General features: G+C 41.6%; 1 long non-coding RNA gene across 1 annotated transcript in view; it reads right to left on the reverse strand.

The window, feature by feature from the left end:
- LOC132526847 (uncharacterized) overlaps positions 1–24,718 on the reverse strand; it is a 348,584-nt gene that overhangs the window by 196,130 nt on the left and 127,736 nt on the right. The window lies entirely within an intron of this gene.

Consider the following 24,718-nt stretch of genomic DNA (forward strand, 5'->3'; position numbering starts at 1 on the left):
ATTATGAACTCAGAGAAAAGGGCTCAAAGGAAGTGACTGAGATACTAAAATAGAACATATCTTCAGTATGATGACAATACGTAATAACGTGATAGGTGTGGGTTTCCCCATTGACAGTCCCCCATAACTCTCCCTTGTAGTAACAGGACAAAGCTATGAGCATCTCGGTCCACTGAAAACATGGTGGTCTGTCACAGGGTAATTTGGGGGACTTGACAAAGTCTCGGGTCTTTCACTTAATCATGTGAAAGCAGCAAGCGAGGTTGACATTGCGAATGGGAAGTCCCACCCCGCCCCTCAAGTCAGAAGCTCGTGGGGCTGTCGGAGATGCTCACTTAAATGGCGCCCCATGGCTTAGCCTCCACAGGTCCCTCAGGCACGTCCCTCACACTGTTCCATTTTCTCTTCATGGAGGTGTCCCAGGCCAGGCACCCTCCTCTCTGCCACCTCTATGCCTGGCCTTCATTCTCATGTTCTCACCACTTCTCTGTCTCCCTTGAACCAATGTAAGCCTCCTCTAATTGCTAGGATTTTAGTCAGCAACACTGCACATGTGTGGATAAAACTGGAGGACTTCCCTGGGAGGAAGACGTATTTGTTAAAATCAGTGTGAAATTACATATCTGAAGCAAGAGGGGGGGAGGCTATAGCAATGGTTCTGAGCAGGTGAGGAAGGATGGCAATGGGGGTCCCAAGCAGAGGGGAAGCAGGCAGGGATGAGGGAAATTAGGGGCGGGGAGGGTCTCATAGAGAGGGGCAGGAGAAAAGGGTGGCTGTAGCCGTAAAGCAAAAGTTGCCACTGTTAATGCATCGGCCTTTAGGCTAAAATGCTTTAAAAGAATAGAAAGTGGCCGGGGGCAGGGGCAGATCCTGTGTGAACAGTTAGTTTTTTGAGAAGTATATGCATCATTTAATAAAAGTCATTTAAATAAGTCAAACACATATTCCATAATAAAAATCACTTGGAAAACCAGGCCTTGCCCCTGTAGTGAATGGCCAGAAACCACTGCTTATCACACCAGAAACCCCTGTAGTAGGAGATGTGACACACACACGGAAATGATTTCACCACGTGCAGTACACAGCTATGGTTTGCCAGCCTAACTTCCTGTTCCTTTAGTAACAGACCCATATTTAGGGAATCACCACCCCCCAACCTGAGCCCAAGGAGTTTTTACTTCCTTGCTTATGCGGATGACAGTGACATGCGACACAGGGGTGGCGTGAGTACCATAATCTCATAGCAAAGATGCCAGCGGTGGTCATGTGACTCAAGTCCATCCAATGAAACGCAGTCCTGGGAGTTTTGTCAGCGCTCTAGCAAAGGAGACTCTCTTTTTCACTGGAGTTAAAGCTGGAAGTCCATGGTCATTTGGTGGGGCTGGAGGGGGGCACAGGGATAGAATTTGCCTGAGGGATAAGCCAACACAGAGAAAGTCAGGAAGAAAAGAGAGAAAGAGATCTGAAGAAGTAATGTGCACACTGGATCCCATTGTGTCTTTGCTATTTTTGAGTTCACTGAGTCAATGAACCCCTATCACTTAAGCCCGTGTGAAATGGGTTTCTGTCACTTGCAGTCAGAATAGTCTAACAAATAATAAGTATCAGCTAACATTTACATAGCGCTTACTGTGTGCCCGTCACACAAACCTTTTACACAAGAACTCATTTAATCTTCTAAGAACCCTATGAGGTTGATGCTATTACACCCCCATTTTATAGGTGGGAAAACTATATGATTCCAAGATCATATAACTAGTCAATGATGGGTTCAAGATTCAAACCCAAGCAGTTTAGCCCCAGAATTGGTGCCTCTGACCACTGCCTCCCACTAGTCTAATGGAGCATAGAATCAATTTGAAGAGTATTTATGGTTTCCAGACGGAGTAGCCTGGGTCCAGCTTAGCCAGGGTTAGAGAATTTCTTTTGGATTTTGACTGCAATTAGAGTGTAACTTCCGTAGGGCAAGAACTACATTTCATTCTTTAAACCTCAGTGTCTAGCATGCTTGGCTCTTGACTATACAGTCACAACAGATGCTAAACTGAAATGGAAGTCAGGATTCTTTAAAAATGGGTCTGGACAAATACATAAAGAAATCCATCTACATGTGGAACAACTCCTACAGAACACCTACTGAACGCTGGCAGAAGACCTCAGACCTCCCAAAAGTCAAGAAACTCCCCACGTACTTGGGTAGGGCAAAAAAAAAAAGAAAAAACAGAGACAAAAGAACACGGTTTCCACACACTAGGAAGCCCCTTCGCGGGCGGAGACTGTGGGTGGCGGACGGGGAGCTTCGGGGCCGTGGTGGAGAGTGCAGCTACAGGGGTGCGGAGGGCAAAGCAGAGAGATTCCTGCACAGAGGATGGGTGCCCACCGGCACTCACCAGCCCAGCCTGAGAGGCTTGTCTGCTCACCCGCTCGGGCGGGCGGGGGCTGGGAGCTCAGGCTCGGGCTTCGGTCGGAGCGCCGGGAGAGGACTGGGGTTGGCGGCGTGAATACAGCCTGAAGGGGGCTAGCTGGGAGGGAGTCCGGGAAAAAGTCTGGAGCTGCCGAAGAGGCAAGAGACCATTGTTTCCTGGTGCACGAGGACAGGGGATTCAGAGCACCGCTTAAAGGAGCTCCAGAACCGGCGCGAGCCGCGGTTATCAGCGCCGACCCCAGAGACGGGCATGAGAAGCTAAGGCTGCTGCGGCCGCCACCAAGAAGCCTGTGTGCGAGTACAGGTCACTCTCCACACCTCCCCTCCCAGAGCCTGTGCAGCCCGCCACTGCCAGGGTCCCGGGATCCAGGGACAACTTCCCCGGGAGAACACACGGCACGCCTCAGGCTGGTGCAACATCACGCCGACCTCTGCCGCCGCAGGCTCGCCCTGCACTCCGTGCCCCTCCCTCCCCCCGGCCTGAGTGAGCCAGAGCCCCCGAATCAGTGGCTCCTTTAACCCCGTCCTGTCTGAGTGAAGAACAGACGCCCTCCGGCGACCTACATGCAGAGGCGGGGCCAAATCCAAAGCTGAGCCCCTGGGAGCTGTGAGAACAAAGAACAGAAAGGGAAATCTCTCCCAGCAGCCTCAGAAGCAGCGGATTAAAGCTCCACAATCAACTTGATGTACCCTGCATCTGTGGAACACCTGAATTGACAACGAATCATCCCAAATTGAGGAGGTGGACTTTGGGAGCAACGATATATATATATTATTCCCTTTTTCTCTTTTTGTGAGTGTGTATGTATATGCTTCTGTGCGTGATTTTGTCTGTATAGCTTTGCTTTTACCATTTGTCCTAGGGTTCGGTCTGTCTTATTTTTTTTTTTTAGTATAGTGTTTAGTGCTTGTTATCATTGGTGGATTTGTTTTTTGCTTTGGTTGTCCTCTTCTTTCTTTCTTTTTTTTATTACTTAAAAATTTTTGTTAATTATTTTTTATTATTATAACTTTTTAGTTTTTATTTTATTTTATTTTCTTCTTTTTTTTTCCTCCCCTTTATTCTGAGCCGTGGGGATGACAGGCTCTTGGTGCTCGAGCCAGGCGTCAGGGCTGTGCCTCTGAGTGGGAGAGCCAAATTCAGGACACTGGTCCACAAGAGACCTCCCAGCTCCACGTAATATCAAACGGCAAAAAATCACCCAGAGATCTCCATCTCAACACCAAGACCCAGCTCCACTCAACGACCAGCAAGCTACAGTGCTGGACACCCTATGCCAAACAACTAACAAGACAGGAACACAACCCCATCCATTAGCATAGAGGCTGCCTAAAATCATAATAAGGCCACAGACACCCCAAAACACACCACCAGATGTGGACCTGCCCACCAGAAAGACAAGATCCAGCCTCATCCACCAGAACACAGGCACTAGTCCCCTCCACCAGGAAACCTACACAACCCACTGAACCAACCTTAGCCACTGGGGGCAGACACCAAAAACAACGGGAACTATGAACCTGCAGCCTGTGAAAAAGAGACCCCCAAACACAGCAAGTTAAGCAAAATAAGAAGACAGAGAAACACACAGCAGATGAAGGAGCAAGGTAAAAACCCACCAGACCTAACAAATGAAGAGGAAATAGGCAGTCTACCTGAAAAAGAATTCAGAATAATGATAGTAAAGATGATCCAAAATCTTGGAAATAGAATGGAGAAAATACAACAAACGTTTAACAAGGACCTAGAAGAAATAAAGAGCAAACAAACAGTGATGAACAGCACAATAAATGAAATTAAAAATCCTCTAGAAGGAATCAATAGCAGAATAACTGAAGCAGAAGAATGGATAAGTGACCTGGAAGATAAAATAGTGGAAATAACTACTGCAGAGCAGAATAAAGAAAAAAGAAAGAAAAGAATTGAGGACTGTCTCAGAGACCTCTGGGACAACATTAAATGCACCAACATTCAAATTATATGGGTCCCAGAAGAAGAAGAGAAAAAGAAACACACTGAGAAAATATTTGAAGAGATTGTAGTTGAAAACTTCCCTAATATGGGAAAGGAAATAGTCAGTCAAGTCCAGGAAGCACAGAGAGTCCCATACAGGATAAATCCAAGGAGAAACACGTCAAGACACATATTAATCAAACTATCAAAAATTAAATACAAAGAAAAAATATTAAAAGCAGCAAGGGAAAAACAACAAATAACATACAAGGGAATCCCCATAAGGTTAACAGCTGATCTTTCAGCAGAAACTCTGCAAGCCAGAAGGGAGTGGTAGGACATATTTAAAGTGATGAAGGGGAAAAACCTACAACCAAGATTACTCTACCCAGCAAGGATCTCATTCAGATTTGACGGAGAAACTAAAACCTTTACAGACAAGAAAAAGCTAAGAGAATTCAGCACCAGCAAACCAGCTTTACAACAAATGCTAAAGGAACTTCTCTAGGCAGGAAACACAAGAGAAGGAAAAGACCTACAATAACAAACCCAAAACACTCGAGAAAATGGTAATAGGAACATACATATCAATAATTACCTTAAATGTAAATGGATTCAATGCTCCAACCAAAAGACATAGACTGGCTGAACGGATACAAAAACAAGACCTGTATATATGCTGTCTACAAGAGACCCACTTCAGACCTAGGGACACATACAGACTGAAAGTGAGGGGATGGAAAAAGATATTCCATGCAAATGGAAATCATAAGAAAGCTGGAGTAGCAATTCTCATATCAGACAAAATAGAATTTAAAATAAAGACTATTACAAGAGACAAAGAAGGATATTACATTATGATCAAGGGATCAATCCAAGAAGAAGATATAAAAATTGTAAATATTTATGCACCCCACATAGAAGCACCTCGATACATAAGGCAAGTGCTAACAGTCATAAAAGCGGAAATTGACAGTAACACAATCATAGTAGGGGACTTTAACACCCCACTTTCACCAATGGACAGGTCATCCAAAATGAAAATAAATAAGGAAACACAAGCTTTAAATGATACAAAAAAGCAAGATGGACTTCACTGATATTTATAGGACATTCTATCCAAAAACAACAGAATACACTTTCTTCTCAAGTGTTCATGGAACATTCTCCAGGATCGATCATATCTTGGGTCACAAATCAAGCCTTGGTAAATTTAAGAAAGTTGAAATCATATCAAGTACATTTTCTGACCACAATGCTATGAGACTAGATATCAATTAAAGGAAAAAATCTGTAAAAAATACAAACACATGGAGGCTAAACAATACACTACTTAATAACCAAGAGATCACTGAAGAAATCAAAGAGGAAATAAACAAATACCTAGAAACAAATGACAATGAACACACGATGACCCAAAACGTATGGGATGCAGCAAAAGCAGTTCTAAGAGGGAGGTTCATAGCAATACAATCCTACCTCAAGAAAAAAGAAACATCTCCAATAAACAACCTAATCTTACACCTAAAGCAATTAGAGAAAGAACAATAAAAAAACCCCAAAGTTAGCAGAAGGAAAGAAATCATAAAGATCAGATCAGAAACAAATAAAAAAGCAATGAAGGAAATGATAGCAAAGATCAATAAAACTAAAAGCTGGTTCTTTGAGAAGATAAACAAAATTGATAAACCATTAGCCAGACTCATCAAGAAAAAAAGGGAGAAGACTCAAATCAATAGAATTAGATATGAAAAAGGAGAGGTAACAACTGACACTGCAGAAATACAAAGGATCATGAGAAATTACTACAAGCAACACTATGCCAATAAAATGGACAACCTGGAAGAAATAGACAAATTCTTAGAAATGCACAACCTTCCGAGACTGAACCAGGAAGAAATAGAAAATATGAACAGACCAACCACAAGCACTGAAATTGAAACTGTGATTAAACATCTTCCAACAAACAAAAGCCCAGGACCAGATGGCTTCACAGGTGAATTCTATCAAACATTTAGAGAAGAGCTAACACCTATCCTTCTCAAACTCTTCCAAAATATAGCAGAGGGAGGAACACTCCCACACTCATTCTACGAGGCCACCATCACCCTGATACCAAAACCAGAAAAAGATGTCACAAAGAAGAAAAACTATAGGCCAATATTACTGATGAACGTAGATGCAAAAATCCTCAACAAAACACTAGCAAACAGAAACCAGCAGCACATTAAAAGGAACATACACCATGATCAAGTGGGGTTTATCCCAGGAATGCAAGGATTCTTCAATATACGGCAATCAACCAATGTGATACACCATATTAACAAACTGAAGGAGAAAAATCATATGATCATCTCAACAGATGCGGAGAAAGCTTTCGACAAAACTCAAACCCATTTATGATAAAAACCGTCCAGAAAGTAGGCATAGAGGGAACTTACCTCAACACAATAAAGACCATATATGACAAACCCACAGCCAACATCATTCTGAATGGTGAAAAACGGAAACCATTTCCACTACGATCAGGAACAAGACAAGTTTGTCCACTCTCACCACTATCATTCAACATAGTTTTGGAACTTTTAGCCACAGCAATCAGAGAAGAAAGAGAAATAAAAGGAATCCAAATCAGAAAAGAAGTAAAGCTGTCACTGTTTGCAGATAATATGATACTATACATAGAGACTCCTAAAGATGCTACCAGAAAACTACTAGAGCTAATCAATGAATTTGGTAAAGTTGCAGGATACAAAATTAATGCACAGAAATCTCTGGCATTCCTATACACTAATGATGAAAAATCTGAAAGTGAAATTAAGGAAACACTCCCATTTACCATTGCAACAAAAAGAATAAAATATCTAGGAATAAACCTACCTAAGGAGACAAAAGACCTATATGCAGAAAATTATAGGACACTGATGAAAGAAATTAAAAATGATACAAACAGATGGAGAGATATACCATGTTCTTGGATTGGAAGAATCAACACTGTGAAAATGACTCTACTACCCAAAGCAATCTACAGATTCAATGCAATCCCTATCAAACTACCACTGGCATTTTTCACAGAACTAGAACAAAAACTTTCACAATTTGTATGGAAACACAAAAGACCCCGAGTAGCCAAAGCAATCTTGAGAAAGAAAAACGGAGCTGGAGGAACCAGTCTCCCGGACGTCAGGCTACACTACAAAGCTACAGTAATCAAGATAGTATGGTGCTGGCAGAAAAACAGAAATATAGATCAATGGAACAGGATAGAAAGCCCAGAGATAAACCCACAGACATATGGTCACCTTATCTTTGATAAAGGAGGCAAGAATATTCAATGGAGAAAAGACAGGCTCTTCAATAAGTGGTGCTGGGAAAAGTGGACAGCTACATGTAAAAGAATAAAAATTAGAACACTCAGGCTTCCCTGGTGGCGCAGTGGTTGAGAGTCCACCTGCCGATGCAGGGGACACGGGTTCGTGCCCCGGTCTGGGAAGATGCCGTGGAGCGGCTAGGCCCATGAGCCATGGCCACTGAGCCTGCGTGTCCAGAGCCTGTGCTCCACAACGGGAGAGTCCACAACAGTGAGAGGCCCGCATACCACACACACACACACACACACAAATTAGAACACTCCCTAACGCAATACACAAAAATAAACTCAAAATGAATTAAAGACCTCAATGTAAGGCCAGACACTATCAAACTCTTACAGGAAAACATAGGCAGAACACTCTATGACATAAATCACAGCAAGATCCTTTCTGACCCACCTCCTAGAGAAATGGAAATAAAAACAAAAATAAACAAATGGGACCTAATGAAACTTCAAAGCTTTTGCACAGCAAAGGAAACCATAAACAAGTCAAAAAGACAACCCTCAGAATGGGAGAAAATATTTGCAGATGAAGCAACTGACAAAGGCTTAATCTCCAAAATTTACGAGCAGCTCATGCAGCTCAATATCAAAAAAACAAACAACCCAATCCAAAAATGGGCAGAAGACCTAAATAGACATTTCTCCAAAGAAGATATACAGATTGCCAACAAACACACGAAAGAATGCTCAACATCATTAATCATTAGAGAAATGAAATCAAAACTACAATGAGATATCATCTCACACCAGTCAGAATGGCCATCATCAAAAAATCTAGAAATAAGAAATGCTGGAGCAGGTGTGGAGAAAAGGGAACCCTCTTGCACTGCTGGTGGGAATGTGAATTGGTACAGCCACTATGGAGAACAGTATGGAGGTTGCTTAAAAAACTACAAATAGAACTACCATATGACCCAGGAATCCCACTACTGGCCATATACCCTGAGAAAACCATAATTCAAAAAGAGTCATGTACCAAAATGTTCATTGCAGCTCTATTTACAATACCCCGGAGATGGAAACAACCTAAGTGTCCATCATCGGATGAATAGATAAAGAAGATGTGGCACATATACACAATGGAATATTACTCACCCATAAAAAGAAACGAAATTGAGCTATTTGTAGTGAGGTGGATGGACCTAGAGTCTGTCATACAGAGTGAAGTAAGTCAGAAAGAGAAAAACAAGTACCGTATGCTAACACAGGTATATGGAATTTAAGAATAAAAAAATGTCATGAAGAACCTAGGGGTAAGACGGGAATAAAGACACAGACCTACTAGAGAATGGACTTGAGGATATGGGGAGAGGGAAGGGTAAGCTGAGACAAAGTGAGAGAGTGGCATGGACATATATACACTACCAAATGTAAAATAGATAGCTAGTGGGAAGCAGCCGCATAGCACAGGGAGATCAGCTCGGTGCTTGGTTACCACCTAGAGAGGTGGGGTAGGGAGGGTGGGAGGTAGGGAGACTCAAGAGGGAAGAGATATGGGAACATATGTATATGTATAACTGATTCACTTTGTTATAAAGCAGAAACTAACACACCATTGTAAAGCAATTATACTTCAATAAAGATGTAAAAATAAAATCTACAAACAATAAATGCTGGAGAGGGTGTGGAGAAAAGGGAACACTCTTGCACTGTTGGTGGGAATGTGAATGGACACAGCCACTATGAAGAACAGTATGGAGGTTCCTCAAAACACTAAAAATAGAACTACCATACGACCCAGCAATCCCACTACTGGGCATATACCCTGAGAAAACCATAATTCAAAAAGAGTCATGTACCACAATGTTCACTGCAGCTTTATTTACAATAGCCAGGACATGGAGGCAACCTATTTGTCCATCAACAGATGAATGGATAAAGAAGATGTGGCACATATATACAATGGAATATTACTCAGCCATAAAAAGAAACGAAATTGAGTTGTTTGTAGTGAGGTGGATGGACCTAGAGTCTGTTATACAGAGTGAAGTAAGTCAGAAAGAGAAGAACAAATACCGTATGCTAACACATATACATGGAATGTAAAAAACAACAACAAAAATGGTCATAAAGAACCTAGGGGCAAGACGGGAATAAAGATGCAAGCCTACTAGAGAATGGACTTGAGGATACGGGGAGGGGGAAGGGTAAGCTGGGACAAAGTGAGAGAGTGGCATGGACATATATACACTACCAAATGTAAAATAGATAGCTAGTGGGAAGCAGCCGCATAGCACAGGGAGATCAGCTCGGTGCTTGGTTACCACCTAGAGAGGTGGGGTAGGGAGGGTGGGAGGTAGGGAGACTCAAGAGGGAAGAGATATGGGAACATATGTATATGTATAACTGATTCACTTTGTTATAAAGCAGAAACTAACACACCATTGTAAAGCAATTATACTTCAATAAAGATGTAAAAATAAAATCTACAAACAATAAATGCTGGAGAGGGTGTGGAGAAAAGGGAACACTCTTGCACTGTTGGTGGGAATGTGAATGGACACAGCCACTATGAAGAACAGTATGGAGGTTCCTCAAAACACTAAAAATAGAACTACCATACGACCCAGCAATCCCACTACTGGGCATATACCCTGAGAAAACCATAATTCAAAAAGAGTCATGTACCACAATGTTCACTGCAGCTTTATTTACAATAGCCAGGACATGGAGGCAACCTATTTGTCCATCAACAGATGAATGGATAAAGAAGATGTGGCACATATATACAATGGAATATTACTCAGCCATAAAAAGAAACGAAATTGAGTTGTTTGTAGTGAGGTGGATGGACCTAGAGTCTGTTATACAGAGTGAAGTAAGTCAGAAAGAGAAGAACAAATACCGTATGCTAACACATATACATGGAATGTAAAAAACAACAACAAAAATGGTCATAAAGAACCTAGGGGCAAGACGGGAATAAAGATGCAAGCCTACTAGAGAATGGACTTGAGGATACGGGGAGGGGGAAGGGTAAGCTGGGACAAAGTGAGAGACAGGCATGGACATATATACACTACCAAATGTAAAACAGACAGCTAGTGTGAAGCAGCCGCATAGCACAGGGAGATCAGCTCGGTGCTTTGCGACCACCTAGAGGGGTGGGATAGGGAGGGTGGGAGGGAGGGAGACGCAAGAGGGAAGAGATATGGGGATATATGTATATGTATAACTGATTCACTTTGTTATAAAGAAGAAACTAACACACCATAGTAAAGCAGTCATACTGCAATAAAGATGTTAAAAAAAAATGGGTCTGTAATTTGCCTACAGGATAGAGAATAAAGATCTAGAGCTACAAACCCAGACAAAAGTGTGTGCACATGAGCAGTCTTTCCCAGGGACAGAGCTATAGGAAGAATTGCATATAAGACTTCATAAAGAATTATAATTCACTTTCAAAAAACTCTGGATAATTTTTCTCTCCCTCTTAGTAACAGCTAGGGCTGCTGCTTAAGCCATAAAGGAAATCAATTTTCTGAACCCTCTCCTGGAGGCCTAGGCAGGTTTCAACCTCACCCTCTGCATGCTTGGCAAGTTCTGTTCACTTTGCAGCCTCTGCCCCGTGGATTCCAAGCACGGGTTTTCTTCCCTTTTGCTGGCTGTCCTCCCCCGGCCCCGCCTTCCTCCAAATGTCCGTTCTGATCAGATAGACAAGTCAGGCTTTGCCCAATTAGTCCATTTTAAGTAGCTTACCCTGTACTTTATTAAAAGCAAAATCCACATTGGGTTGACAAGATTAGAGGAAAATATAAAAATAAATTACTGTATTAAAATTAATTAAATGAAAAGCTGTATCTAATACCAGGAAATGATGGACTTCACAGAAGCAGTGAAGCCCTTAGTTCAACAAATGATTTTAAAAAATCCTAAAAACTCCCAACCCAGGCCTGAATTAAATATGCTACACCAAATGCAAAAGCAAAAAGATGTTAATTTTGGCTTTTTGCACAAAGTGAATAAAAAGTTCATTCTGCTCTTTGCTCTGCAGGAAAATTCTTTTGATTGCAACACCATTCCACAGGCTGGGTGTTACAAATAACACCGCCTCAGACTTAGAGGATGACTTGGGTTTGAGGATCTCTAAGAATTTTGGAAACATTCATGCAAGTGCATCGACAAACAAATAAACAGAACTACAGATTCAACTGCTCTGTTTAACGTTTACTGAACACCCGTCAGGAGCGAGGTTCTGTGCTGAGTGACCAAAAAGGTATGGAAACTAGAAAATAGGAATGAGAGAACCAGGATTAGAATCCAATACAAAATGCGATATGTTCTCGATTTTACAATGGAAGACATTGGATTTTAATGGGTATGAAAAAAATTGGGGGAAAATCAAGTCCAACAGGGAATATAATGGAAATAGTGAGATGCTTTTCCTCTTCATTTGTCATTTGGGTATCTGATACTCCATTTCCTCTAGAGCCTCAAATCCATTCTCTCACTTCTCTCCTATGTATGTGTGTTGACGGGACAGGGCTGAAGCAGTCAGATAATGGGCTGGGTTTTCTTGGTTGCCCCTTCCTCTTCTTTTTTTTTTTCTGCCGTACGCGGGCCTCTCACTGCTGTGGTCTCTCCCGTTGCGGAGCACAGGCTCCGGACGCGCAGGCTCAGCGGCCATGGCTCACGGGCCCAGCCGCTCCGCGGCATGTGGGATCTTCCCGGACCGGGGCACGAACCCGCGTCCCTGCATCGGCAGGAGGACTCTCAACCACTGCGCCACCAGGGAAGCCCGCCCCTTTCTCTTCTAAAGCAAGTCCTCATCAACTGCACTACATCCCAGGAAAGAAACGGAAAACTGAGTGGACCTGAGAACCAAAGATGGGGGTTCAGGCTGCTTGGGTGGTCACCTCCTCCCCCCCGAGCTGCGTCACTTACGAGCCCTGTGATAGAGGGCGGAGGACTCAATGCCTCTGAGCTTCTGTTTCCTCTTCTATTAAAAGGGGATAATCAGAGCCTCTGCTCCCCAGGGTAGCTGTGCAGATAAAATGGGCCTTGATATGTGTGAAGCTTACAGCACCGTGCGTGACACATCATAAGGGTTTGGTATATTTCAGGTCCCCAGCTGAGCTGGTACTACTGTATTTTCTGGGCCTCACCAGAATTTCAGTGCATGGTCCCCTTTTCCTCCCCAGAAGAGACCTGATCCCTCTCTATTCCACCATCTCCCCAGTCTCCATCACTCTCTGTCCTCCTCCTCTGCCTTATTTTTCCTCATAGTACATACCACCATGAACATATATTTATTTGTATATTTACTCTCCTCCCACCCACCTCCCTGGGGTAGTTACTACGACTGTTACAAAATGAGGAAACAGAGTTACTTTTTCACCCCTGCCACCAGAATCTAAGCTCTGTGAGAGAAGGGACTGGTTTGTTCTTTCCCAGATACAGATTCTAGACCAGCACCTGGCACATGGTAGGTACTCCAAAAATACTATCAGAATGAATGAATAAGCTAGTTGTAATAAGCTAGTTGCAGTTCCATCAGAACATTCTCCTACAATCCCATGCCCTGGGAAGTGATCCTAAACTAGCCACCTGGACCCACAAATATGTGTGTGCTTCTGTGCCTGAGTGTGGGCACGTGCACACTCACACACAAGTGTCTATATTTAACAATTTCAACAAATATGTAAAAATGGGAGATTTCAGGTTCCCTTTAAAAGTCCAAAGGCATGGCAACCCTGGGCCCACACTCCTGGGCATCACTCGGCTGGCTCTGAGTGGCTGGCTGCACCTTCATTTCACTCATGACACATAGAGCATGTGTCTCCTAGTTTGCTACAGTCTTTGCCAGCCCTGATTGCCTATCTGCCATTGTGGGTCTCAGTTGCAATTTGTTGTTACAGTTTTGCAGTATTTCCTAGGATAGAGAAATCTCTTGATCAAAAGTGAGAAAACAGAAAACTTGGTGCTTTAAGAAGATGGGGAAATATATATATTTTTTAAACAGGATAGACTGGGGCTTCCCTGGTGGCAGAGTGGTTGAGAGTCCACCTGCCGATGCAGGGGACACGGGTTTGTGCCCCGGTCCGGGAAGATCCCACATGCCACGGAGCGGCTGGGCCCGTGAGCCATGGCCGCTGAGCCTGTGTGCCCACAGCCTGTGCTCCGCAAACGGAAGAGGCCACAGCAGTGAGAGGCCTGCGTACCGCAAAAAAAAAAAAAAAAAAAAAAAAAGGATAGATTGTTATGATATGTTTGCCATGGAATTGCCCAGCAATTGACTCTTTACACTATCTGGCCCCTCTAGCTATGTGAGTTTGCCACCCTATTCTACAGACTGGACCTTATGGCTTGGACCACTCAACCATCTTGGGGTTCTGCTATATAGATGAAATATTTAGTGTGTTTTCCTTGCTGAAGTGAGCAAGACATGTTTGGATGTCAACTTATTTTCTGTCATTTAACTTTATGGAAGCAATACTTTGAATAATACTTCTACAGAATACTAATTCACAAAAAAGCCTGAGAAATGGCTATTCCTCCAGGATCAGAAACAATAATCTGATCTCAACACATTAGAGCATTTTATTTCTGATTATACTCATATACCAGGATATGTTTCAGTATCTCTATCAGTAATAGATATTCTAGGAAAAATGGGTTCATGGCTAAATGACCAGAAAACACAAGATGAAATAACTTTCTACGGGTTTCTTTACTATGAATTACCTTTCTGTTTCTTTCTTTCTTTTTTTTTTTAAAGAGGCATCGTGAATCTCTAAAGGACTGGGGACTCAGAGGGAGGGCCTGGTATGCATTCTTTTCCAAACTTGTTTTATTTGGTTCTAGACCACCCCCACCATTTTTTTTAAAATCACAGAAAGATCAGTTGGCAAGAACTACGAGTGTTGATCTTCTAGTCTCCATCATGTACATTCTCTACATTTTGCGGGTCATCCTTCACTGGATCCATGAAGATACCAGAACAAAGATAACACTCACATCCTGGATTCCCAAGGACAGCACTTATCGAAAACATGCTAACCAGCCTTTAGATAATAGTCATTAATAGTTCACATTTATTAGGATCTTATTACTGCCAGACACTGTACCAGGCTTACGCTTGCTCTATATTACCCCTCTCAATCTTTACAACGATCCGAGCCCCACTCCCCAGGCAGGTAAATATTATCGCCATTTTACATATATGGAAACCAGGGCTTTGGGACATCAAATAATTCACCCAAGATTCCACCTAGAAGGTGTGAAGTTAAGTCATCAGAAAATGCTTGAAGCGTGTAGGGTTCTGGACATCTGTGCCCCTTCATGATCAATAGCTATAGCATTTATTTAAATGCTTATTACGAGTCTGGCACATCTGGATTTTATGTGTGTGGTTTAGTTTAATTCTCCCATTAAGAAGTAAGTGCTACTAGAATTCTCACTTTAACAGATTAGAAATGAAGGTTGAGGGAAGCCTCATAAAAGATGCATCATCACATAATCAGGAAGTTGTGCGGCCAACCCCATGCACATCTGGAAGGATGCTGACGTCATGTGCTTAACGGCTCTTCTGGATGCACCAGAGATGTTCCTTGAGCATCTGTGCCTGACAGAGTTCCACGATAAATACTGATACTTAGCCAGGGTTTGAAAGCACAAACAAAATAGAAAGATGCTTGCCCGAAGAATCAGAACTGTTTCCCTAAGACAAACTGACAAAATTCCGGTCAATCTTTTTAACAACCTCATCGAACGGTTTTCTAGTCTTTCAGTGAATGGGTTTCTGACTCTCTGTTTTCTCCTTTGTGTGTAAACGTGTGCCGACTAGATCTTGCCTTTTAGAAGAAGATGCACAAAACCTGTCTTAAAGAATTCCACGTGAGGAACTGTGTAACCCATCTCTCACACCTGCTCTCCAACAGGTAGCTGCTGAAGGTGGGTGTCTCTGATCTTGTTGATGCTTTCCCACAACTGGAAGGGGGTGTTGATTCCTTCCCTCAACTGGAAGGGGCTGTTAGGTGCACCCACCATGGCAATACAGAGGTTGACAGATTCCCCAAGCATGTAACAAAGGGCTAGAGGATGGCATGCGTGGAGAGGAAATTGGAAGTGAACGCCAGGTCTCTACAAAGAGCTCCCAAACTAGGCCCTTGTAAAAGTGAATAATGAGCTGCATAGACTAGTTCCTTCACGCTGAGCTCAACACACATCTTTAAACATAAGATTGTCAAGGAAGCAGATACTTGGAAACCCTTTCATCTTAATTAAAGTTATGCGGGCTACGAAATACTTTTCCTTTGTATTAAGCTCTTATTCCTGTGGAGAAATTTCTGTTTGTTTTTATCTAATTTGAGCTTCAAGGTTAATCTCGGTTTAAGACTTTCACTCACTGGGAGAGACGGTCCATCCGGTCCGCCCCTGATCCCATGTTATATGCACGCATCCACCAGGACCCTGCTGGCTCCAAAGCCTCTTACTGGTGGTGGATTCTGTACACTGTTCCCTTCAACAGAAAGAATGGGCTGTGGATCTGGGAAGGATACATGGGATGGCGAGGATTTTGCGAAAGGTCACAAAGCTTTCTATTTTAGGGAACCACATGCCACAGTCCTTAAATGTGGAGTTTCTGATAAAACTTGCTCTGAGAGGCAGAGCCTGGTGTCTTTACGGTAGGGAAAGCAGGAGGAAGAGGGACCCACTGGAAACAAAGAAGGGGAAAGCATTTTATCCCAGAAAGGAGTTTTCGCAGATGTGGAGACAACTGATAGATCAGATTGCTTGGCACACCATGCTCCCTAATTTTCTTCAATAAATATACATTTGGTTGAATTAGACTGATGATGGAAGTGACTCCTGCGTTTGATTTCAAAGAGAAATTAAGAACTCATAAAAAACTTGCAGGAGATTGAATGTGGGATCTAATTGGAATTTCTTAGAATTTTTTCTTTGAGGGTCTGCCTTTCCTATATGATGGTAAGTCATCTTTAACACAATCATGCCATCAGTCCCTGAGAAAGAGTACGTGCTGAAAAGTTGGGGAAAGGATTAAAGGAAGGTTCTGATGGGTAGGGTGCATGTTCACCCACACCCTGAGACCATGTACACGACAGACATCGTGAATTAATTATATTAATCATTAACCTAGCATGGTACTCTTTCCACCTGAAGCTACACGCAACCTCAAAACCCTTGACAATAACCTTCAGTTACCAGAACCAAGTAATCAATGGTGGCACAAGACATGAAGCCTATTTATCATGGACGGCTCCACATTTCATTTTTCTAAGATATTTCAAAATTATCTGGCCTTTATGCGATAGGCACGATTCACTTTCCTACTAAGTTGACCCCATTCTCTTTTCCTTCACCCACTTTTATACAAAGCCTCCACCAGCTGGCTTGGAGTCCCATTCTCAGTTCACCCCAACTCCAGGCATTTCTAAGTGCATAAATCCATGAAACTTCTGGTAGACCGCTGACCCAGGAGAAGACAGAATTCTGATGAAGGTGCTCATGTTTCGATCATCATGATTCAGAATGGTACTGAAAGGGTTTCTGGAGTTCAGGGCAGGAAGTTTTATCTCTGTCATATGCGTTTTCATCTGAGAGAGCTAGGCTTGCTGTGCACACAGTGATGTACTTTGATTCGGGAAAGCTGGATTGATATTCTGGGTGAGATTCCATGTGTGTGACCCTGGGCAACTTCCCACACAAATCAGGGCCTTGGTTTCCCCATTTGTGAGGAGGATGGTCTTTACGCTTGCCGAGGTCCCTTCTTGGGGGCCTTGGAGTAGATGAGAGAAGTCAGCTCCTCAAGCACATTTCCGTGGTGTGGAAGATAGCCCTGTTGCAATGAGGACCCATCTCTTCCCTGACCACGTTACTGAAACAGAACCTAGATGGTAATATCTACCCGTGAAGAGAGACTGGAGGGATTCCAGAGAGCTTTGCCTCATGGATCATCTTCATGAAGGTTAAGTTATAAGTAATACCTTTTTTTAAGTTCTTTTGCATTGTTTCCCACTTTGAGTAGTAATGCAAGCCCTGCAATATCTATTTCACCACAGTTGGAGTCTATTTGTTTTAACTTTGCAATTATTTTTAATTAAATCATTTGTGTAAAGGAAATCTATGTACTAGTTCAAAAATAACAAAAAAGATAGGTTACTAATAAAGATACCTCACTCAGTTTCTTGTGTGCCCTTGAATAGAAACATAATGTCTCTCCTTTTAAAAGGTACACACACACACACACACACACACACACACACACACACACATACTCACACATGCTTTTTATTCCTTTCTTTTTTCACTACATGTGCTAAAGATCTTTCTAAGTCAGTACATGGGAAGTTTCTTATTTTGTTTAAAAAATTTAAACATCGGTAGAGCATCTCATTATATAGATGTATTATTCTTTAACTGATCCTATTGGTGGCCATTTAGGTTGTTTGAGTTTTTGCTCTCACAAACAACGCTGCAGTGAATGAATATTCTTATTCATCCACCATTTTTCATGTGTGCAACTTACCTGTTGGAGAAATTCACAAAAGGAAAATTATTGAACTGAGCAACACATGCATTTATAATTGTGATAGATATTGCCAGATTGTCTCCACAGGGGTTATATCAATGGACACTTACACCAGAAATATATGAGATTGCCTATTTCTCCTGGCTTTCCAATGGTAACTTTATAAAAAAACCTTTTAGGGCTTCCCTGGTGGTGCAGTGGTTGAGCGTCCGCCTGCCGATGCAGGGGACACGGGTTCGTGCCCCGGTCCGGGAGGATCCCACATGCCGCGGAGCGGCTGGGCCCATGAGCCATGGCCACTGAGCCTGTGCATCCAGAGCCTGTGCTCCGCAACGGGAGAGGCCACAACAGTGAGAGGCCCGCGTACAGCAAAAACAAAAAACAAACCCTTTTAACATACGTATAGAAAAGTACAAAACCCATAAGTGTAGAGCACAATGAATTTTCATAAACCTGACACACACGATAATCAGCACCCAGATTAAGAAACAGAATAATTCTCATGACCCCAGAAGCCTCCTTTCCAGCTCCAGCCACTATCCCTCACTCCAAGGGAACCTCTATTCTGACCTCTAAAAGCATACATTAGTTTTATGACAGTTGGTAATGCTTACATCAAAGATGGTTTGTCCTAAAAATATTCTTTGCTTTGCTAGACGTACTACATGTCTTGACTCTGAGTACAAAAACTTCAGTCAGAACACATTCCCACACATCACCCACCTTTTTGTCAAACAGGTCCAGTAAAAGGCTTCCCGTCCTTTTCCAAGAATGTTTGAGACGACATCCAACCTGCCCATTTTATCTGGTCAATCTACTATTGCAAAGCATTTTTCTTTTCCTCAGATTGGAAAAATTGAGGTGTTAACAAAATGATTTTCATCAAGTTGAGCAAAGTATTTGAAATGATTTCTGACTTAAAATATAGAATATGGAATAAATGGAATTCATTATTTTAGCAGAAGAACCTTGAGAAAAACCCGAAGAGCTACCCACACTTCAGAGTCTCTTAAACTGAAGGAGAACAAACGTAACTCCTGTTTGAGGCAGACCGATCACATATAATAAGGTGCTGGGGACCAAACAAATAAATGAAGGTTTTGAGCACGAACCCAAACCCAAAGTCAGCCTCATGCTCCGTATTGCGGGTGTTGAGTTGCAAATCAAGAAGCTTTACACAAGGGCAACTCTAGTTAGCCTCCTCCAGAATGACTAGCAACAGGAATTTATTTAAAGATGCTTAGTGATTTTTCTTATGATTCACTGAGGATGCTTAGTGATTCTCTGAAGCAACAGAGGGGAACCCAGCTGGTAATAAATAAGATGCTGCTCTAGACTTCCTCCTCTCTGAAATCTCCACACTGCTATTGTTGTATTTTCTTGGCTTCGTGCTTGCAGATTTCCATGACTTTCCTAAGAATATCCTGCTTTGCTCTTTCAGTCCTTACCTTCTGGGTATTTCCAGCTTTCCCTTCCTCCTTTTCTGTGAGCCAACCTATCATCGCCAAGAGTCAACTGAATTGGCGGCGTGATGCCTCATGAAGAAATTACAAGCAATTCACAAATAAATGATAAAAAACATGATGATCTGCCTATCTGATTTCTCTAAAGACCTGTCTGGCTCCTTAATTAATATGAAAAAGTCAGAATGCATGGTCTCTAGACTAATTTTATTTTATGTATTATATCTCCTGGGTTCCCTGAAAGATTTAAGATGACTTACAAAAATATACTATTCAGAAAGATAAGATGTATTAGAATAAGAAAGATCAGGAAAAGAAACAACATGGGTAGTGATATGAAATGAAATGAAAAAGGTAATTTGAACCACAAATGTTTATCATTAAGTCCTTTGCACTTTGTGGATGACCAAGTTGACTTTAAAATTCCTGGAAGTTAACATCAATAGGAGAACATGAAAAGTTACACAACTGGTTATTGCCCAGAAGATACAGAAGCAAACCCACTGTTTGGGAGAGGCACTATTCTTGTTACCAAAACAAGAAACAAAAGTCTCCAAGGGTTGTCACAAAGAAGATACTTAGTAATGTAAACAACAAGGTCTACAGAGCAGGTGTTAAGAAAGCATTTCTAATGGCACTAGATTGTCACTGTCTTCAGTGGTTAGATGGTACTAGTCCAAAGAATAGTGTGGCTTAAGGTCACAGATTTCCAACTATCAGTGTAAACATGAGATGTTCCAGAAAAAGACAGATGAATCACACATACACCATTACAAAAATGGTTCAAGATTAGTATCGTCCTGGATGGTGGTTCATCTGGGTTTCCAGCTAGCATTGGAGACATACATTTTAACAGTCTGTTGAGCTGGTAAAGAAGAGTTCGTATCTTCTAGTTGAAGCATGAGGCACTTAAGGAGTTCTCATAATTTCCCTGCGGACAACTCAGCGGCTATTCAGAGGTAGTCAGGAACCTGGATTTGCTTGGGATGACTAAGATTTTCCGTACAAAATAATTTTAGATCTATTCTAATGTACTGAAACATGGGCAATGGAAGGTCCAAAGATCCCCACCCTAGAGCCTGAGAACCGCGTGAATTCACCCTACATTTAAAAGCAAGAAATCTCAACAAAGCCCCCAGGGGATGCCCGCTGTCAGCCGTGAGATTTCCGGATGAGTTCTCTTAGATAAACTAGTGGCACAGCTATTACTACTCTGAGAACATAAATAAAATTTATACAATACTTTACCTGTACAATCATGCATTATCCTAATGGCTAAGTTCCAGATTAGACACAATAAAAATCTCTTTCTACTAACTGCAGTATCTTTTCTGATGAGAAGGAAATGCAATGTACGCAATGCAACCCTGACTACAGAAAAATATTCCTTAGCAGAACGAAATAAAATATAGATCTACTATTCTTTCTGCACTTGATCTTTTGTGTTTGATCATAAATGCACATTGTGAAGAGATGCCTCCTACCTCCAAGCTAAACACTGTTTGCTACTCATTAGTGATTTATAAATGATATTTTCTCCCTGGTGACATATCTTTTGATATGATTCTCTAATAATAACATCCAACAATATTAAAATAAGAACATCCCCATGTATTGTGATCATCTTCAACTACATTTCCTCACGAAAATTAAATTTTAGCACACCAACTGATATTGTATGCATATATTTGTCTACCATCATTATAAATCTCCTAAGGGTCTCTATAAAATGATAGTTTTGCCTCTTTGCAGTAATTCTACCTAATGCTCCAAAGCAAGAAACTAATTACATGCTGACTTTTCACTAACTTTGATCTTTCAAGTACCATACGATGGAGGTTCTATAGGTAATCATATAATTACAATTCACTAAATGAGTTGAAATTAGCCATAAACCTTTTTATTTAAATTGTGTTAACTGTTTCTTCAGGAACACTGTCGGCACTTCTATTCCTTCCTACATAAGTTGGCCGATATAAGGTTTCAAACTAAAATCTGATTATGGTCACTAATGTTTATAACAAATGCCTCATTATAAATCCAGAAGCGCCAATGAAGATGAATATGCGAAGAATTTCTTAAAATATGCTTAAGGAAAGGCCAAGGATAAACTATAGTGGTATAAGGAAATGACTGAAATTTCTCAGGGGAATGTTCTAGTCGGCAAGAAAAAAAATGACCTCACTTGTGTTTTCCCATTGAGTTGGTGCGGTATTTCCTGCAAGAAAAATTAAAGACAATTGTTTCTTTCAGTATACCATGGGACTATGTAGAGAAAGAGAAAAACAAATTCTGGATTTCACTTTTGGAAAATAGCAGTCCAGACTGACTGATGGGAGTAGTAGCTAAGGATTGCCTTTCTTTTTTTAAAGATCACTTAAATTTCCTTTATTCAAAACAGCCATTACTGTCAGGAATGTTTAAGTTCCTATTGGAATTTTCTTTAACATTACGTATGATACTATTTTTCTGAGTTGTTTTTATTTGGCACTGAAACTTTCTTTTCTTGTGGGCAACACCAGACCAATGTCTCACAACTGGGGGTGATTTCGTCCCTGAAAGGATATTTGACAATGTCTGGAGACACTTCTGGTTGTCACAACTGAGGGGGTTCAACTAGTATCTAGTGGGTAGAGGCCAAGGGTGCTGCTAAACATCCCACAATGCACAGAACAGATCCCACAATAAAGAATATCCAGCCCCAAATGTCAATAGTGCTGAGGTTGAGGAACTCTGCCTTTGACCACATAAAATAAAGCGAGTATAGATTAGTAACTCCTTGGAAAACGCTTTCAATGAAGAAACTCAAGCCTTTTGAGCGAGCCAACTGGTTGTGAATTTCCTCTTTGAAGTTGACCCCTAAAGGTATGGAAAGGAAACATTCCATTGTTTGGAAAACAGACCTCTACTTCTACTGGGTTTATGGACCTTATTTATCTAATAACATTCAGAACCACACAGAACCCTGATGGTCACATTCTCATTAGAGCTGAGTAAACAAAGTTTGTTTTGACTTGTCATCAATCATGACATGTGATCACAGGGCATATTGTGTGTAAGAGGCAGTTGTTTTATCTGGAGCCTCAGCCTTGAAAAAATCCAAAACAGTGAAGTTGTTTATTTGACACCACTCCTGACCTGACTGCAGTGCTACATTCTAGGAGAAAGTAAAACACACACACTGCTCTCTGATTATTTGTAATTATATAGGAAGCCTATTTCTCCAGTGAACTTGCTGTGGTCTTAGGACTGGAAAGAAACAGGAAAAGCTTTTAAAAAAAAGGAAACAAAAAACCCCCAAGGAAGATGGGGTGAGTGTGATTAAGTGTTATTTCCCAGCCATGTGTAGACTCAACGAGGACTACTATTTTATGTTTTCAGGAGGATGAGTTGCCAGAAGTTACTAGAGTATTAGTATAAGAGTATTAGAGTGCATAGCTTTAGGAATTGCACCCCTTCAGAGCCCTTTGTTCCAAAGAATGAAATTACATACACAAGAACATCCAGCTTCTGAGACGCAACCATAAACACAACAACAGACATACACGCTTTGAGCTTCATGAAGGTGGATGACCAGCACTGCTTCAGACACATAATACTTGACCTATTTTCCAAACCTTCTTGCTTTCTTTGATCAGACTCACGTCCAATGTCAACTCCTTCCATTCTGTTTGAAGATTGTCTTTCGCTAACTTTGGCTGCCTGGGAAAGACATGTTTGTATCCTGGGGCATTAATTGACCTTCCAGTATGGTGCTGAGCAGCCTGTTCTGGTGGAAACAAGACTGTGTCCTAACCTTGGTTCTCCCATGTACCTACTGAGCAATTAACTTCAGCCACTTGGCTTCTCCATTCAACGATTCATGGGATATCGTCCAAAACCCTCTTGGGCTGATAATTTTCTTTGATTCTTTTGGACAAATGACATGCAAATTCAACTGTCATTTCTTTCTCATGCAGGTCGTCACAACTACTTATAACATACTATTAAGTTAATGAACAAAACCCAAACCTCATTTTCATGAGCTAAAATGACTATGTAATAAAGCTATCACTGGAGCTCAAAGACTTAGGATTTTCAGATATTACACTCCAAAGCCTCTCCCTACCCCACATGTGCACACAGAAAAAATCCCAGTGGGCCCTGATGAGTGGATGCCAGGGCCATGGGTTTTGTTTGCTTGTTTTAATTGTTGAAGTGGGATGTGCTCAAAAAACATACAGAGTCCATTGCTCTAGTCTCTGTTTCCTCATCTTCAATTTAGGACAATCAGAATAGCAGACTTCAAAGCTACATTCCAATGATTTGAGGGGGTTCACATTTACCAATTCAGGTCTACCTTACTTCCTCTTGGGTCAAGCATACGTTGTCACTGGGTTGGGAAGGAGGGACACAATACTAGCCAAATGGGCATTCTATATTATATGAAAAGAAGACAATACTTTGGGTGTAAGGATAATCAACATATTCATTTTGATGCATGAGGAACTTGATACTTGGCTTTCTCTGCTTAGAATACGTTACCATCCACCCTGTCAAACATTATTTAGTTTTGGGACTCAGCTCAGCATCCTTTCCTCTGTGAAGTTTCTTCCTGTAGCATGGGGTCACTCCTTCCTCTCTTTGACCACAGCCCTTAGCATATACCGACACCCACGCTATCACGCTATTCTACACTTTTAAGAGCTTTACTGAGGTATTTTTATGTCATATCATAAATTCACCACTGAAATATACAATTCAATGATTGTTAGTAAATTTACGGAGCTGCGCATTCGTCACCGCAATCCAAGTTTAGAACATTTCACCAAAAAGAACCTTGGTTCTTTTGTTCCTTTGTGCCCATTTACTGTCATTCTCCATCCTCACCCACCCTCAGACTATCACTAACCTACTTTCTGTTTCTATAGATTTCATCATGTCCCTTGCTATTGATACTTCTTCTGTGCTTTTCCTTGAGAAGATTCTAACCTCCTTGAAGGCATGCATAGTGATTTTATTTCTT

This window comes from Lagenorhynchus albirostris, chromosome 10 (genome assembly GCF_949774975.1).
Source record: "Lagenorhynchus albirostris chromosome 10, mLagAlb1.1, whole genome shotgun sequence".
In the NCBI taxonomy this organism is placed as follows: domain Eukaryota; kingdom Metazoa; phylum Chordata; class Mammalia; order Artiodactyla; family Delphinidae; genus Lagenorhynchus; species Lagenorhynchus albirostris.